The sequence below is a fragment of the Pinus tabuliformis genome, chromosome 8 (assembly GCF_031772625.1).
Source record: "Pinus tabuliformis cultivar Carrire ecotype Pingquan chromosome 8, CPIR1, whole genome shotgun sequence".
NCBI lineage: Eukaryota > Viridiplantae > Streptophyta > Pinopsida > Pinales > Pinaceae > Pinus > Pinus tabuliformis.
In genome coordinates this window covers 1529137972-1529156526 of record NC_142294.1, presented here as the reverse complement: position 1 = coordinate 1529156526, position 18555 = coordinate 1529137972, and the positions used below count along the sequence as shown (strand labels likewise).

The 18555-nt window shown below is 33.7% G+C and overlaps 1 pseudogene; it reads right to left on the bottom strand.

The window, feature by feature from the left end:
* Nucleotides 1–640: 640 nt before the first annotated feature.
* LOC149241750 (dehydrodolichyl diphosphate synthase CPT3 pseudogene) lies at nucleotides 641–1678 on the bottom strand (annotated as a pseudogene).
* Between the last annotated feature and the right edge of the window lie 16877 nt (nucleotides 1679–18555).

Genomic DNA, 18555 nt, shown 5'->3' with positions numbered 1-18555 from the left:
GAGACACCATGAACTAAATGCATTTGATAAATATTATTGTATGTTTAATTGGCTAGTAATAATGCATTTCATAAATAGTATTGTAATATTTTATTGACTTAAAATTTGATACTAGCAATCTCTCTCTCACTAAACAAGAGAATAATTTATTTTTAAACAAGAGAATAATTTATTTTTAGGAGACACTACAAAACTAAATGTATTTCATAAATATTATTATATGTTTTGTTTTATTGGCTAGCAATAATGCGTTTCATAAATAGTATTGTAATATTTTATTAACTTAAAATTTGTAAATTGATTTTTATAAAAAAACAACTAAGAAAACCCATAGAATATTTTAACAAAGCAGTGACAGGCTAAGAAAACCCACAGAAGAGACTAATTTATTTTTAGGAAAAAACAACTAAGAAAACATATGAAATAGTTTAACAAAGCAGTGACAGGCTGAGAAAACCCATAGAAAAGACTAATTTAATTTTAGGAAAAAACCACTAAGAAGACCCATAAAATAGTTAAACAAGGCCGTGACAGGCTAAGAAAGCCCATGGAAGAGACTAATTTATTTTAGGAAAAAACAACTAAGAAAACCCATAGAATAGTTAAACAAGGCCGTGGCAGGTAAACCTGCAAACACAGAACTACTACGGCGGCACCAGTACTGTTCGATGCTCCCGCATTCTGCATCATACTGATGCATTGCGCGAGATCAGTCTTTCTAGCTGTCTTCTCTTCTGCTGGATCAAAGGATACGCTTTCTGATAGTCCAGAATGGCCTTCAACAAATGCCTGAACGAGAACTCTGGCCACAGAACGGGTGTCACACAGAGGAATGTGAAAGAAGACTGCCATAACAGAAAGTTACTGAGCCTTATCTCCCCAGATGTTCGGATCAATAGCTGCGGCTCTCCACAGTTCGCGGTGTACAGATGACGCTCAATTTCCTCTGCCGTGATTGATGATTGAAGCCCATCAATTTCTTCGGATGCTGCACCATCTTCGTCGCTTTGGCTGTGAAAACCATTGTCAGCGAATTCGTATTTTTCATGAACTTCAGTCCTCCTGCTCACAGCTTCATGGCAGACATTTTCTACTGCTTTGACGATTTCGTGAGTGGAAGTGTAAGGAGCGAAAATATTAAGAATGACCTTCTCATTGCCTTGGCTCATAGCCATAGCTTTTTCTGCCGCTCTCCTGACGCGCTCGGGAAGAAGGCTCAGCTCTCCCAGTATCTGCACGCGAATTCCATATTGTGTGACCATGCTTTCCTTGTCTATCAGCGCTTCCAGCTTCTCCTGCATCAGATTCATCAGCGTCGCGACCTCCTCTTTCGAGCGCTTGAAATTCTCGATGCTGAATGCGTACACGCTGACGCATTTGATGCCTAAATCATAGCAATCCCTCAAGGTATGCATGAGGGTGTCGTATCCGAATTGATGGCCGCTCTTCTTCTCCATCTGACGATGGGCTGCGTATCTTCGATTGCCGTCCATGATGATCGCTGCGTGATTAGGAATGGGGCCAGCGCATATCACCCAGATAAACCATCTCCTTAACACTTCGTATATCGCGTTTGCACTCGAGGCGATGCCTCTTGCAACAATGGATAGCAGGGCGGCCACTTCCATCTTGAAACCCTAACACTGCAATTTCTTTCGCTACGCCTTTTTATAAAGACTGCACCCTCTACCGCACATAGAATTTGTTGTAATTCAATATTTGCCTTTTGACGTGTTCGTTCCCAATGGGGGTATAAATGTGACGGTCACTCCATGACGGGTTTGACGAAATTTCTTTCAAAAACTGTATCTCGTATAAATTTGGCGAGCTTCCTACTCCAACGACCATTCTTTAAATATATTACCATTTACATGCGTTACCTAATTTTTTTTTGCTAAATATATAATTTAATATTTAAAAATGTGTGTATTTTAATAAAAATTTATAAGTTCTAATAAAGTGATCCAATTTAATTTTATTATAGTGTATGTTGAAAAGAAACAATTAATTTTAATTTTCAAACAAACTAAAATATTATAACAAAATTTTGGAAATAGTTATTTGGCTAAAATAAATAAGTAAGAAAAGTCAAATTTATATTAATAATTAAACAAAATAATTAGTAATATAATTTAATAAAACTAAAAAATAATAAAGCTAGATTATATCACAAAAATAAACTAATTAATAAAATATGATTAATTACTGGTGGTGGTGGTTAATGTCTATTGAGACCAAATTTTGGTCTATTGGACCAAAAAAACAAATTATTTAGTTTGATTTATAATTTTATTCCTACGCTCAAAAAGCTTGGAGAGAAGCCTCGTGAGCTCACTATAATTTTGACATCCTAAAAGGTTAGGAAAGTTATTATTGCGACAAAGATTATAAAACTAAGATCTAATGTGGTTGTACGCGAGGCATTCTAAAAGGAAGTGGTTTTCATCCTCGATGTTCCTATTCGCATAGAGATGTTAATATTGTTTATATTAACATATACACAAATATATATATATATATATATATAATATATATATATATATATATATATTATTTCTATTAATATATATATTTCTATATATATATATATATATATATTATTTATATATATATATATATATATATAATTTTTTATAATTAAGTTTATTAAAATATATTTTTAATATAATAATAATTCATGTTAAATTCAAATAGAAAAAATGGAGAAATAGAAAAAATTAAAGAATTAAAAATTAGATAAAAAATAAATAAAACTAAAATAAAAAATTACTAAACAACTCATAATAATACTTCAACTTGTCACCTTACAAATATATAAATTTATATAATAAGAAAAACAGAATTCCTAATGTTAAACTATGGATAAAGGACAATTTTTTTTTAAACTATTTAATTTATTACTCTATCTTCATAAATTAGCGTTTTCTTTAATTTATTAATACTCCATAAACTTAAGCATACTATATGAGTCTCAACTTAAAGTTTTAGATTTAATTATTGATCATGTGCAATTTCACACTGTGAGTGAAACAGATATGGACTTTTTCTAACACATCCAAGGACCCACTATGGATGAGTATGTTTTTATCTTGGAACCTCAATATTATAGAGCATTCTATGTTTATTTTGGAGTCGCATTATAATCTTTTATATTATAGGTTTTGTATAATTTGATTCTTTATCTTAGTCTCATCATAATTTCCTAATATTCTAAATTTTATATAATTTGATTATTTATCTTAGAGTATCACATTGTAAAAATATTAATTTTTTTATTTTATTTTTTACTATTTTATTTAAATAAACTATGGCAAATATTTATATCTAAAATATAATTATTTTTTTAATTCATTCACCATTTTAAAAATTTAAAATTTAAATAAACACTCAATAGTAAATTTTATAAAGATGGTTATAAATAAATATCCATCAAATTTAATCGGAATAATTTCATAATGATTGATACACATAAATATCCATCAAATTTAAGCCGTCTCCAAAATATCTTCAGCTATTTTAATAGTTTTCTCTGATCATGGAGTTTATGGTTTTAGAAAAATTCAATGATGCAAATTTCTCTTCATCGAAAGTAAAAATTCAAATGCAATTAATGAAGAAAAATCTGTGGGGCATAGTGAATGGTTCAGAAGTAGCACCTAAAAATGCTAAACGGTTAATTGAATGGAAAAATAGAGATGACAAAGCTAAGTCCATTATTGGACTTGCTTTTTCAGATTTGCAATTACATCTTGTAGATCTCACTAAACCATCTAAGGAAATATGGGAACATTTGACTCAACTATTTGGTGTAAAAGCTACAAATGCAAAATTTTCCATAAAATTACAATTATTTACACTGAAAATGAATGAAGAGACATCTATGTCCACTCATGTAAACAATTTAATATCTCTTATAAGATAATTAGCTGAAGCAGGTGCCAAGGTGGAGGATGAAAATGCTAAAGAAATATTACTAAATAGTCTTCCTTCAAGATATAGTAATGTTGTCTTCTCTTTGAGTCAAATGTCTTCACAAAAATTGCATGAGACAATTGCAACACTTCTTGCAGGGGAAAAGAGACCAAAACCAAAGGATACAGAAGAGAAATCTCCAATAGAAAACACATTGTTTACAAAGACAATGATGAAAAAGAAAATTACAAACAAAAGTGAAATTGAATACTACTATTGCAGGAAAATTGGGCATACGGTGTGGAATTATAGAAGTCATGCCAGTGATCTGTTAAAAGGGAAAGAATCAGAAAATATAGCCACAGATGAATATCCATTGAATTCTAATGATGAATTCAATGAAGATTTTGAACCTCTTAAACTTTTTTAGAACAACTCAGTGAAAAGGCTCAACATGGATGGTTGTCTAGATAGTACGGTAGTTGCGGATCTTGGGAAGAATCCCTCATTCGTTGAAGACGTGGGAGTGCTCTTCTAGTGAGGTTATGTGACTGCTTGGGACACTGTTCAGTAATTGACTTCGGGAGGTCCTTGATTCAGGAGTTCAAGGGTTGAACTCGGGTATCCAACTTGCTAACTACAACTTTACGAGGGTTATGAGGCAACTTGATGGAGTTTATACCGATAAGTTGTAAACCAGTGAGTTAAAGAATGACTGTGTATTTTTTTGTTTGTGGATGATTTCAATAAATTTATATAATGTAAGCATTAGAAGGGGATGTTGGAGTTAATGCTTACATCCTATATTTGAGATGTTGGTTTGAGATGGCTGAGAGATTCTCTCAACCTTTCTTTCTAAGTTAGGAATAAATTAGATCTGAGAAACTCTATATAATAGAGTAATATCTAAATGTAAAGTGTGTGTCTTGAATGCATACACCTTTGTGTGAAAATATGAGTGCTTTGAGCGATTCTTAACGGATTTTAATCCATTCCCATTTTTATTTTTTTTAATTTACCATAAATAATTATTTTATTGAACAAAACTAAATGTTGCATCTAAATATTTTAATCCAAGTGAAGGATAATTATTGCTTATTGTATTTTTAATAACTTAGAATTCACAAGAATAATTATAAATTATCGTAATTAATTAACTCAAATAAATATCGTATTATAATTATATTGAATCAGCCCATCGCACTTGTATCACATTACCTTTGTCAATAGCGCGCCACCTTCAATAAGCTTGCAAGTTGCAGAATTCGATATGAAATCCCACATCATGAAAATTATGTGATTAGACAGCGTTTTATGAATGTTACATTTGATTTTAATACGAGGCAAAGGGATCTGGAAATGTCAAAAAGATGATTGATGGACGGAAAAAAAGGTCAAAAAGATGGTTAGTTTGGTTGGTGAAAGCCCGTTCACATAGTTATGCCACGTTAAAGTTCTTTCAAGGACAGCTTTGTATTATGTGATGTTAAAGTCTTTTTTCATGTGAGAACATAAAGGTGTTTTGCTACTTATTTTTTTTTATAAATATTTTAAGTTATTTAATTATTTTATTTTTTAATTTAATATATATATATATATATATATATATATAATCAAAGTTTGATAAAAAGATGTTAGGAAAATTACTCACAAAAGAAAGATAATATTAAAATTATCTATTAAAAATTAAGATATGGTAAAATATTTGATGATGGTGATGGTTGTAACGCTTTACTTAACCTTATCATGTTAATTTTTATTAGTGCTTAATTGACTTATAATTATCAAGAAATATTGGTATATACTTATATTGTAATTTTATTTTACTGATATAAATTTTATTATTGTTATTATTCAATTCCCAACTTGTCTTCTCAAATTTAATTTTGGATAGAATATGTTCTCCTACAATTTATTTCGAATTAAATATCCATATCTCAAATAGTTTTGAGAAGATATGATTTTCTCCAATTTATTCCAAATCTACTTGGGAGAAGATATGGTCTTCTCCAATTTAATTCTAAATTTAGTACTCATATTTTATTCCCAAAATGTCTTCTCAAATCTATTTTGAATAAGATATGGTAAGAAAAGTCAAGAATACTAAATGAAAGGATGAGGGGGTACTCATGACATTAATGATAGGTGGTTGAGGTGGATGGAAGGAAGATACATAAAAATAGGAGGATGATGAGAGGAGGGGGGAGATCGTTGGTCTTGGTTTTGGTTTGAAGGATTTTGTTTTGGGGGAGGGATGTAGAGAAAGAGAATGGAGAGAATAGAGAGATAAATGAGAGAATACAAACTTGGATCTGGAGAGTGTTTGTTTAACTTGGACACACTAAACCTGGTTGGACTTGGGCTCAGAAGGCTAAGAACTTCCACAGGTTCCCTAGTTGGCTAGGAGGTAAATTCAGGTGGGTAGTCGAGAGGAGCATCCAACAGAGTTGGAAGCATCTTAACCAAGCAATGAAATGGTTGCAATGAAATTTTTACTTGTTTAATATGTTGTAAATAAATTTTAATTCTATATTGTCATCAAATAAATTTTGAGTTATAAATAAGTTATTTCCATTTTTATTGAGTTTAAATTAAATAAATTTAGTTTGTAGTTAGAGGACCCTATGATGGATTCTCACATATGGTATCAGAGCCTAGGTTCAAAATCTGGACCTTGAAACCAACCTACTATAAAAAAACACAACAAACAACATTGCAAACAAATTTAATTATATTAAAAACCAAAATAAATTGAATTATTAAATTATTAAATGACATTGACCCTAAATTTAAATGATGGAAAAATAATATTTTCCATATTTTCATCAAAATCAATATGTAGCATACTTACATATATATATATATAATAGGCAAAATGTCACGTTTGTTTTTTCCCTACAATTTGTAAAGAGCAGAATTTTACCATTACTAGATGTAACCATGATGTAAAAAAAAATTATTATAGATATAACCATCAACATTTTGAAAAAAAATAAAATCTATTGAAAAAAATAAAAAATAAAAAATTATTATCAAAAAACAATGTCGTTAACCAAAGAAAGTAACGTTGGTCACCATGGTTCTACGCACGAAAACAAAGCTGTTGTTGCTTCCACCTCATAGGAAAACACTGACCGCCTGCTACTTAGAACAACATTAGACAACACTCCCAATACTTTTTCTCTATGTGGTTTCTTTTTATTAGTTGCTTCATCAATAGCATTATGACCACGAGTGTGATCAACATAGTCATGGAAGTATTTTAAATCTACCGATCTCTGCCCCAGGTCCCTGCGCTACAGGCGGCTCCTTGTAGGTGGGCACTCCAAGGTTCCAGTCCCTATTGAATTTCATCTCTTCTTACGGTGGTGGAATGTTGAGCTTGACCCCTCTAGACCTTACCTTAAAACTTAATACAAGATTCACATTGCATTGAAAATGCCTAAATTCAAGACCAAGAAAATATCTACCTACTTCTCAAAATAGAGCAAGAATTAATGGACGCATTGTATAGTGATTAACATAGTAATGTGAAATTTAATTTTATTTGCCCACTATGCAAGCATAAACAATTAACGAGGCATGAAGTAAATAATTTTGGAAAGCCAAAATTTGGACTAATATTCCTTCTTTGAAGTTTTTTTTTCCAATTAGACTTATATATATATATATATATATATATATATATATGTCATTAAAATAAGTATATTATTTCATTATAGCAAAAAAAAACATGATTAAAATAAAGAAAATATATTGTTCTATGGAAATTGATATTAAAAACAGAAAAAAAGAGGAAAGAAGACAAAAGGGATAAAAGATATAAACACTAAAATGAATAAGTTTTTTTTTCAATTAGACTTAAAGTTTATATATATATATATATATATATATATATATATATATATATATATATATATATATATATATATATATATGTCATTAAAATAAGTATATTATTTCATTATAGCAAAAAAAAAAACACATGATTAAAATAAGGAAAATATATTGTTCTATGGAAATTGATATTAAAAACAGATATTAAAAACAGAAAAAAAGAGGAAAGAAGACAAAAGGGATAAAAGATACAAACACTAAAATGAGTAAGTATGAGAAGAAAATTGTAGTTAACAAATGGAATGAAAAGATTTTATGGCTTTATTTTTTGTTCTTTTCAAAATAAATCCTATCCAAGGAAGTAGAAGTAGAGCTTGAAATGAGAGATGCATACTTCAAGCGTTCCTTACCATTCAAGAAGCTTGCATTTGTCTACAACACAACAAGAACAATATGTATTTATGATAAGTTTAATCTCATCGCTTATTGTTTCCCCACGGTGTGCATGTATGTATGATAAGTTTAATCTCCTTGCCTAGTGTTCTATATATGTATAGTGAGTTGGAGCTTTTGGACATGCATAAAGAGTAATGTCAAAATCTCATTCCGTGAAAACAATTATACCTCAACCATCAAAACATGATTAATTCATTCTAAAACCCAACCACATTATATAGCCTATATTAAATGTCTCCCTGTGTACTATATTTTTTCTGAGGTGAAAACTATAATGTTAGGACAACAATGCGGAAACTAGATTGTTAGTATAAAAATTACTCACATTTTTTTGTAACAGGATATTTTCTATATGGAAATTAGATTTTCTTTCCAATTAATCATGTTCAAAATGATAAACTGACCCACCAATGAGAATTAAATAGTTGAAATCAATAAGAATTAAATAGTTGAAATACTTTTCTTTGGGACATTTTTTACACTTGGATAACTAAATATGTTTACCAAGAGTTACTGCCCACCATAAATTACACAATTCACTACATAAATTTACATAGGAGTTTACTAAGGTTAGTGCCCACCAAACTTACACTTAGATAGCTAAATATGTTTACCAAGAGTTACTGCCCACCATAAATTATGCAATTCACTACATAAATTTACATAGGAGTTTAGGTTAGTGCCCACCAAAATTTATGCAAAATGTGGCAGAACCTTTGGATAGAAGAATTACTGACTTAGTTATATATGTATACAAGAAGTTTGTAATTTCCTATAGAGTTAAGTCCCTTTAATAAAATCGAGATTATTTCTTAAACATTTAGATTAACATTAATACAAATAAATATTATTTTGCAGAAAATATACTTTCTTATAGCCATATTATTTCTTATAATGACAAGATTTAGTGAGAATGTTGACCTTTTAAGTTGCATTAAAACAAGTTGTTTATTTATTAATAATATTCAATAATATAAATGAATTTAAGTAAAAATTTTACAAGTTACTCACATTATGCTTGATTCCATGCATATTTCTAAACTTTTTTTTAGATGCAACTTCTTGAAATTACAATAGAGTTATATTAGATATTGTCATAGTATTAATATGCATATGTTTACAAAACAAAAATCCAACATATTCAGATTAAAGTTTCAAAGGTGAACACCAATTGATTAGCACATTAGAACCTCCTTTAAGACAATATATAATATTGAAATATTAAAACATGTAGCACTAGCCATTCTATATATATCATTGGGATAGTAAATACCTAACAATAATGTCAGTGTTGAGTTGATTGAGGCCATTAGACACCTACTTTGAAAACATAAGAATAAGATATATATATATATATATATATATATATATATATATATATATATATATATATATATCTATATCTATATCTATATAGATATATATATATATATATATATATATATATATATATATATATATATATATGAAAATCTAGCATTATTGATGGAATTTCAAGAGGACACCTAGTTATAATAATGTGATTAAAAATAGTAAGTTAATGTTTATGTGAATGCTCAAAATATATAAGACGGATTTAGGATGATTGTTTAGGGATATATAAAGATATTTGAGGGTGACTAGTAGTGTGTCATAGCACTTGCTTAGGTAGCAATGGGAGAGGTGGTAGATCCACGGTTATCTTCTCAATATTAGAAATACTCATTTACAAGCATAACAAAAGGAAAACTTACACCTATAATTATGCAAAACATATGTGAGCCAAGTAAGAATTGACAAGGCCCTAAGTCATGCTAATAAGTCTTGCGTATCATACAAATATTTGAACAATTCAAAATGGTGAGGACGCGAAGAAATCAAGGTCAAGGAGGGTCATCACAAGGACCTCCTACAAATAACCCATTTCATAACCCGGAGTTGGCTCTCATCTTGTGTTCCGTAAAAGCAATTAAGGAGACTTTAAGAGGGCACCAAACAATTGAAGTGGAAGCAGAGCACCCTCCATCAGGGTTGGGTCGAGGGATCAAGAGACTCTGATAGATGACCTCCAATCAAGGACATTACTAGGGAGCTCCAAATATTAAGCTCCAAGAGTTTGCTAGAGGTCGTGCCAGCGAACATGCAGAAGCCTGGTTAGAATGAATGAGAAGGTGCTTCGCACTAAGATATTATACTTCCAATTCAAAGGCTAAAATAGTGATATTCCAACTCAGATATAGTGCTCTGAATTGGTGGGGTAACTTATAGTGTCAACTACACCTCACTCTGGACACAGTTACTTGGGAGTTATTTGAGGAGAGATTCTGGAAAAAGTACCTACCAGCATAGTATGAAGAACAACAGGTAGGAGCCTTCCATGCTTTGGTACAGGGAAATCGTACGATAGAATAATATGAGATTAGATTCATGGAATTGGTCAAGTATGTCTCCTACATGGATACTGATCAGTGCCAAGAAGATCATTTCATTTATGGTTTGAACACTATGATTAGGGCAATGGTACGGATGTGGAAACCATCCTTAGTTGCAGAAGTTATGGAACATGCTTGTTATGTTGAAGAGCACTCAGACTTAAAGGGTGGAAACAAAACCATTTTTCCACAACAACCAAGGTTTATGGGGAAGGCCCCTTATACCTTCCCTAGGGAGGGGAGTTTGAGGCCACCGCCATATGGAAACAGAGTTGTACCCAAAGCACTGACAGTGGGGATTTCAATGGTTACTAGTGCAGCTTCACCCGCAGCTTCAAGGATTCATGCAAATCAAGGTCATACATGAGGAGAAGCAAGTAGGGGTAGGGGTCCCAAGGGAAGGAACTCTTTCCAAAGAAATCCACAACATTCTGTTCAAAGTCTACCACACATCACTTGTTGGGGATGCGGGGGACCTCATTACCAGCATGACTGTCCTCAGTTACAAACTGGTAACAACCATAGAGAAGGAAAACCACCAACGGGGAGATAAAGTAGCCACCATCGAATCTATGCAGCACTTGATAACCAACAAGTTGAACACCAATGCTTCGAAGAAAGGATTGGGAGCAATATTGATGCAAGAAGGCAGAGTAATAGCTTACGCATCTAGAAAATTGAAGAAACATGAAGAGTTCCATGCTACCGATGACTTAGAGTTAGCAACAGTGATGTTAGCTTTGAAAATGTGGAGACACTACCTCGTTGGGAGAAGATTTGAGTTAAGAACAGATCATCAAATCCTGAAGCACCTCTTCACTCAAAGGGATTTGAATGCTAGACAAAGGTAGTGGAGCGAATTCATGAGTGAGTATGATTTTGAGATCTCATACATTAAGGGAAAGGAGAATGTGGTGGCTGATGCACTAAGAAAGAGACCACGAACCTTCTCCCTAGTAGCCTTGAGGGTCAATTTGAGGGAACGATTGTTGTAGAAACTCTTTGAAGATAGTTGGTATCTAAAGGTTATATCAGCACTCTAGAGTGGGAAGCAGATAGAACCAAAGTTTGAGGGATATGTCCTTGAACCAGATGGACTATTGAGATTTCAAGGGAGAATGTACATACCTAAGGAAGGGGGTATAAGAAGGACCATCCTTGAAGAGTCACATAGAGCACTCTATTGTGCACATCCTGGAGTGAAGAAGATGTATGCAGACATGAAGAAACTCTTCTTTTGAGCAGGCATGAAGCACAACATAGTCCAGTTTGTCGCCAAATGTCTTGAATGTCAACGAGTGAAGGCTGATCATCGCCATCTAGCAGGACTCCTACAACCACATGACATCCCTATGTCTAAATGGGAGGTAATTTTTATGGATTTTGTTTTGGGTTTGCCACTCACGTCACAAAGGCACAATGCTTTATTGGTGATAGTTGATAAATTGACCAAAAGTGCCCATTTCATCCCAGTAAGATACACTTACGATGTTACTGAAGTGGCACGAGTTTTTATAAGTGAATTTATTTGACTACATGGGTTACCCACAAAGATGATTTTTGATAGAGACTCCAAATTTACATCTAGGTTTCTGAAAAGTTTGCAGTCAGCACTAGGGACTCAGTTAAACCTGAGCACTTAATATCATCCAGAAATAGATCGGAAGACTAAAATATTAAATCAGGTTATGGAAGACATGGTTAGAATGTACGTCATGGATAATCAGACTTAGTGGGAAAGGTATTTACCATTGGTAGAGTTTTCCTATAATAACAGTTACCATAGTTCAATTGGGATGCCTCCTTATCAAGCTCTATATGGGAGGCCATGTAGGATGCCATTAAGTTCAGAAAAGTTAGAGGACCGAGTAATAGTTGGGCCAGAATTAGTTCAGGAAATGGAGGAATAGGTAAGGCAGATTCGACAAAGGTTAAAGGAAGCACAAGATAGACAAAAGAGTTATGATGATTCACATAGGACTGATTGAAGTTATGAAGTAGGAGACCAAGTTTTTATTCATATCCAACCCAACAAAAGCACCATTCGGTTTGGGAAAGGGATGAAGTTGTCACCTTGGTTTATAGGACCTTTTAGATCAAGGAGAAGATTAGACCAGTTGCCTATCGTCTTGTACTGCCACCCCATTTGCATAAAACTCATGATGTTTTTCATGTATCTATTTTATGACATTATGTTTCTGATGAATCTCACAAACTGGATTGGAGGGAATTGCATGTCTCAGACATGGGAACCATAATGGTCGAACCATAATGGTTGAACCATTATGCATATTTGACTGTAGGGTTCGACAGCTCAGACGTCGCATGGTGGAACAGGTTAAGGTCCAGTGGGACAAGTATAACCTAGGATCTGCTACCTGGGAGGATGCAGAGACTATACGTCGTGACTACCCCTCACTTTTTGAGCATTTGTGATGCCCATTTTGACTTAGATAGCTACCTATGCTAAGGCTCTATTACAATTCAATGTTATTTATGTATGAACGCTATGTAATATTGATGCATTTATTTGGATAGGTGAAACTACTTATATAAATTATTAGATGGATTAGGTATTGATGATTGAAATGTTTGATGTATGACTTACTTGATTATGATTTATCTAGTGAATGACTTATCAAAGTTATTTTTCTTTCATGTATGGCTTAAGTGGATATGATTTATCTAATGAATGACTTAGTGAAATTATGATTTATCTAATGTAAGATTTATTTCCAATATGAACTACAAAATTGACACGTGGATACTAGACTTAATAACATGATGTTTAAGATCACTTATCTATATATATATATATATATATATATATATATATATATATATATAGATATATATATATATATATATATCTATATATATCTATATATATATATATATATATATATATATATATATATATATATATATATATATATATTTGTTATATATATGTATGAATAAGAACTAACCAGCAGATTGGAAAGAACTATATGATAACCAAGATATACTCTTCCATTGGGGAAGGTCGAGACATATAATGAGGAAATATATGATGTACATTGTTCTATTACATTTTGTATCTACTTGATATGCACTCTTATGACATAAGTAAAATGTAAATGGCAGGTGACAAGACTACCTGACTGGATTATTCGATGACATGTGTCCAACCACCGTTGTAGTGTGGTCCATATTAGGGTGTTGACCCTATTTGTGAGGAGGGGTGGAGGTATTTCCCACTATGTAACCTCCAAACTTGGAATCATGGGACGGCAGTGATGGACACACTCCCCTAGATGTGTGATGATGATTGCCAGTTGCCTGCTGGGGAAGTTAGGTCGATATAGTCGATGCTTCCACCATATTGGTTTTATCAGTGGTTAGATTAATATATCTGATGCCATAGTATATAGCAACAGAGGATGGATAGGGTGGGAGTGGAAGTAGGTTAGGAAGGATAGGAGGATATATATTAGTTGGAGACCCTTGATGGGAAGTGGTATCGTTGTCTGACTTACTTAATTTTACTACTATAACTCTCTCTCTATTTTGTTATGCATTATTGTCAAACTTCTTTCGAACTCCTTGTATCTTTTTCACTCTGACTTCGGGACAAAGTTTTCTGAAGGAGGGGTGTATGTAATGGCCTACTTAATCTAATCATGCTAATTTTTATTAGTGTTTAATTGACTTGAAAATATTGACTTATAATTATCAATAAATATTGGTATATACCTACATTATGAAACTATAATTTTATTTTACTAATATAAGTTTTATTATTGTTATTATTCAATTCCCAACTTGTCTTCCCAAATTTAATTTTGGATAGAATATGGTCTCCTCCAATTTTTTCCAAATTAAATATCCATATCCCAAGGTGTCTATTCAAATCTAGTTTTGAGAAGATATGGTCTTCTTGAATTTATTCCAAATTAAATATCCATATCCCAAGGTGTCTATTCAAATCTAGTTTTGCAAAGATATGGTCTTCTCCAATTTATTCCAAATTAAATATCGATATCCCAATGTGTCTTTTCAAATCTGGTTTTGAGAAGATATGGTCTTCTCCAATTAAATTCCAAATTAAATATCCATATCCCAAGGTGTCTTCTCAAATCTACTTGGGAGAAGATATGGTCTTCTCCAATTGAATTATAAATTTAATATCCATATTTTATTCCCAAAATGTCTTCTCAAATCTACTTTGAATAAGATATGGTAAGAAAAGTCAAGGATACTAAATGAAAGGATGAGGGGGTTGTCATGACATTAATGATAGGTGGTTGAGGTGGATGGGAGGAAGAGACATAAAAGGGGAAGGATGATGAGAGGAGAGGGGGGAGATCCTTGGTCTTGGTTTTGGTTTGGAGGATTTTGTTTTGGGGGAGGGATGTGGAGAAAGAGAAGGGAGTGAATGGAGAGATAAATGAAAGAATACAAACTTGGATCTAGAGAGTGTTTGTTTAACTTGGACACACTACACCTGGTTGGACTTGGGCTCGGAGGGCTAGGGAACCTGTGGAGGTTCCTTGGGCTATGAAATCATTCCTAGTTGGCTGGGAGGTAAATTCAGTCGAGTAGTCGAGAGGAGCATCCCAACAGAGTCAGGAGCATCTTAACCAAGCTATTGGAATATGTATTCTTCTATTTATTGATTACTTATGTAAATGGTTGCAATGAAATATTTACTTGTTTAATATGTTGTAAATAAATTTAATTGTATATTGTCATCAAATAAATGTTGAGTTATAAATAATTTATTTCCGTTCTTATTGAGTTTAGATTAAATAAATTTACTTTGTATTTAGAGGACCCTAGGATGGATTCTCACAATGGTGATGGTGATGGTGGTGGTGGTGGTGGTGATGGTGATGGTGATGGTGATGGTGGTGATGATGATGATGAAGGTGTCTTTAATATTTTATTTCTATGATAAAAAAGATGAGAGAGAAGTGTTGGAGGGCATTGTAATTTTTCTTACTTAACAAGGTTGGTAGTATGGCAAATGTTTTGAAAAAAAGAACGAATGTGAGTAAGGGACATGTTAGTGTCGGTATCTTCAACCCTCCGTCAGAGATCAAATTCTCTTGTTCCATTGCATATTAGGTGTCTCGCTTAGTCATGCATTCCATTAGGAGCATGGATCATCTAATGGTAGTGGCTTGTTGTACATTTTCCCTCATCTCCTTTACCTGCTGACCCATTTCCATTCATCAAGATTATCTACAGCCACCTTTTGTCTTTAAATTTGCAAGAGTCAGTTCTAGGGTTTTAGTTTCATTAGGTCTAGGCTTTCATCAAAAAGTCTTCAAAATGTTTACTAATGGTCAGCAGGCACATGAGGAGGTTGAATAAATTTCCAGTACCAATAAACTTCACAATCTCATGCTCAGCAATGTATTTTTCCTCAAAACCCTGTTCTGAGGAAAAACAGAGTATTTTAGGTTTTTGTTGTATAAATTCATGTAATTTTAGTTCTCTTATATGTAAATCACTTCAATGGAAACCCTGGTCACCTTGCCAAGCTTCAGCTGCTCCATCCCCTGCAAGACAAACAAAAAATCAAGTCATTTAGTTCATCAAAAGCACAAATAAAGTAAACTGCCCAAAAAACAGAGTTGAAAAAGTAAGTTACAATGCAAACATTATAAAAATGGCTTTTATGAAGGAAAAATCAAAAGCTCTTGTATATAAATCATCTTTACAATTCAAAAAGCTCATTGGCACTCAAAGAAGAAAGGTTGAGCAAAGTGAAGGTCGTGTTGGAGAAAGGAAGCAAAATCACAGCAAAGAGTTCCATTTTTGGAGGCGTGGCACATTGGGTGAGAGGTGTGGAACATACAAGTGGCACGGTGCATTGGGTCTCCCTCCACAGTGTTAAATTTATACTGGTGCGGCGTGTTGGGTTTGTGGCGTGGCGCATAGAGCTGCCCAGCTCGATTTCATCACAAACTCCCTCAAATTTCCAAAATTGCTCAAATGTTCTAGTGTGCAAGTAAGTCAAGCCCTTTTCCTTGCTAGTGAAAGAGTTCTTCTTAAAATTTATGGTGTTTTAGTGCAAAAAATCTCAAACCGTACCTCTTTGCAATTTCTCAAAAACAATTCCCTAGGGTTTGCATTTGTGATTTTTCAGCCAAGTTCACTCCACCACTCCCTTGCTCTTTGACTCCTCCATTTATTTTCCAGTTCATCCACTCACTCCCTAACTCCCATATTCCTAAAAAATCATTCACCCTATCCCCAAATCTCATTTTCCCAAATCCTAATTACAAAATCCCTAAACCCTAATTGTTGTCCCTAAGCTTACACACTATTCCCTAAACCCCCTATTTCCTAAAAACTTGTCATAATATTCCCAAAACCCCTCATACTCTCTCCCTTCACAGTACCTCATATATTCTTACCCTTGGTGGCAGAAAACTAAAATCACCATAAATCTCTTCATGCTCATCAAGAAAACTCACACATTAGCAAGCATGGAATCTGATCCTTCATATGACCGAGATGAAGAGACACACAGTGACTCTCCTACAGAAATGCATGCACCAAGGAGACCTCACAAGGGTGGCAAACATATACGAGAGGAGCCTACTTCACTTGCCGAGCTACAGGCTTGCCTTCCTGCTATCACATGCTTCCAACACCAATCCTGTTATCAATTCTATGAGATGGTTTCTAGAGTCCAGTATCATCATGAGTTAGCTCGGTTGTTTGTGCTTCATCTACATAATGGCCAAACCACTCTAGCTGGTGTGACATTCACCTTGACTCCAGAGTCTCTTTCTCTAGCAATCGGCATTCCAAATGTCGGAGAGTAGTGGAATAAAAGGCATCAAATTGACAGGGAACATTATGAGCCATACATCAAGCCTGGTGATTTGAGACAGCTCAGCAGAGTTTTTCCTTTTTGGTACCTGAAATACTCATATGCTCCCCTGATGAAACTCATAATGAAGTATTTAGCTATGAAGGCCGGTTTTCTCGCCTATATGCCTATCATATCAGATTGTTGATGCACTTTACTAGGGTGAGAATGATGAATCTCCCCTACTTCATGTGCCGAAATATTGACGAAGATGACCACCCTGGTACAACAAAAGACTCCTCAACAGTAGTTTAACAGTATATATCATTTTTCACTCATCAAAATCATGGTCATACATCAGCTTGGTTTGCAGGGCATCTTATGGGAGGATTTCATTTTGCATGAGTTCTTCACGGCTCCTCAGGTACCTATAGAAGCTTTTCATGAGACAGGTGGACCTTCACATCAGCAGGAGGGATATTGAGACACAGACCACTAGTGTGCCGGTGTTTGTCACCTATCAAAAGGGTACTATAAGATTGTTTGCAGCAGCAAAGCAAGTATTATCTCCACCCGGGGTGGAAGGGGTCTCACTTCCTTCATCAGCACAGCAGGTTCAGGACAAGGGCAAGAGGCCATTACATGATGAGGGGCCATCAGGTGATTAGGAGACCGATTTCATTCTCATTCAGGATGATGACACAGATTTGGGCCCATAAAGCTCAAAGCTCAAGGAGGTCATCCCAGAGCAACAGGCGGACATCAATGCTTTGTCCCTCAACTTAGAAAGAGCTAAGTGGATAATAAAGTACCTAGAGAAAAGAAACAAGAAGCTAGAGGATCAACAAATGATTATGGAGCTTCAAAACATATGAGAAAACCGACAAGCTGCCAAAAGGAGGAACGTGAAGCTCACATCACTTGAGCAAGAAATCAATGCTGATAAAGAATCTTGGCTTGAGAGAGCTAATATCCACTTAGAAAAGTTGTTAAAGAAGGCCAAAACAGAGAAAAAAATTTTGAGGCATATGGCCTATCATTACATGGCGAGAAATAAAAGTTACAAGGCAAGAATCAGAAGCTTGAAGGCAAAATTGAAAAGGGCATCGAGGAGGCGAAAGGATCAAGATA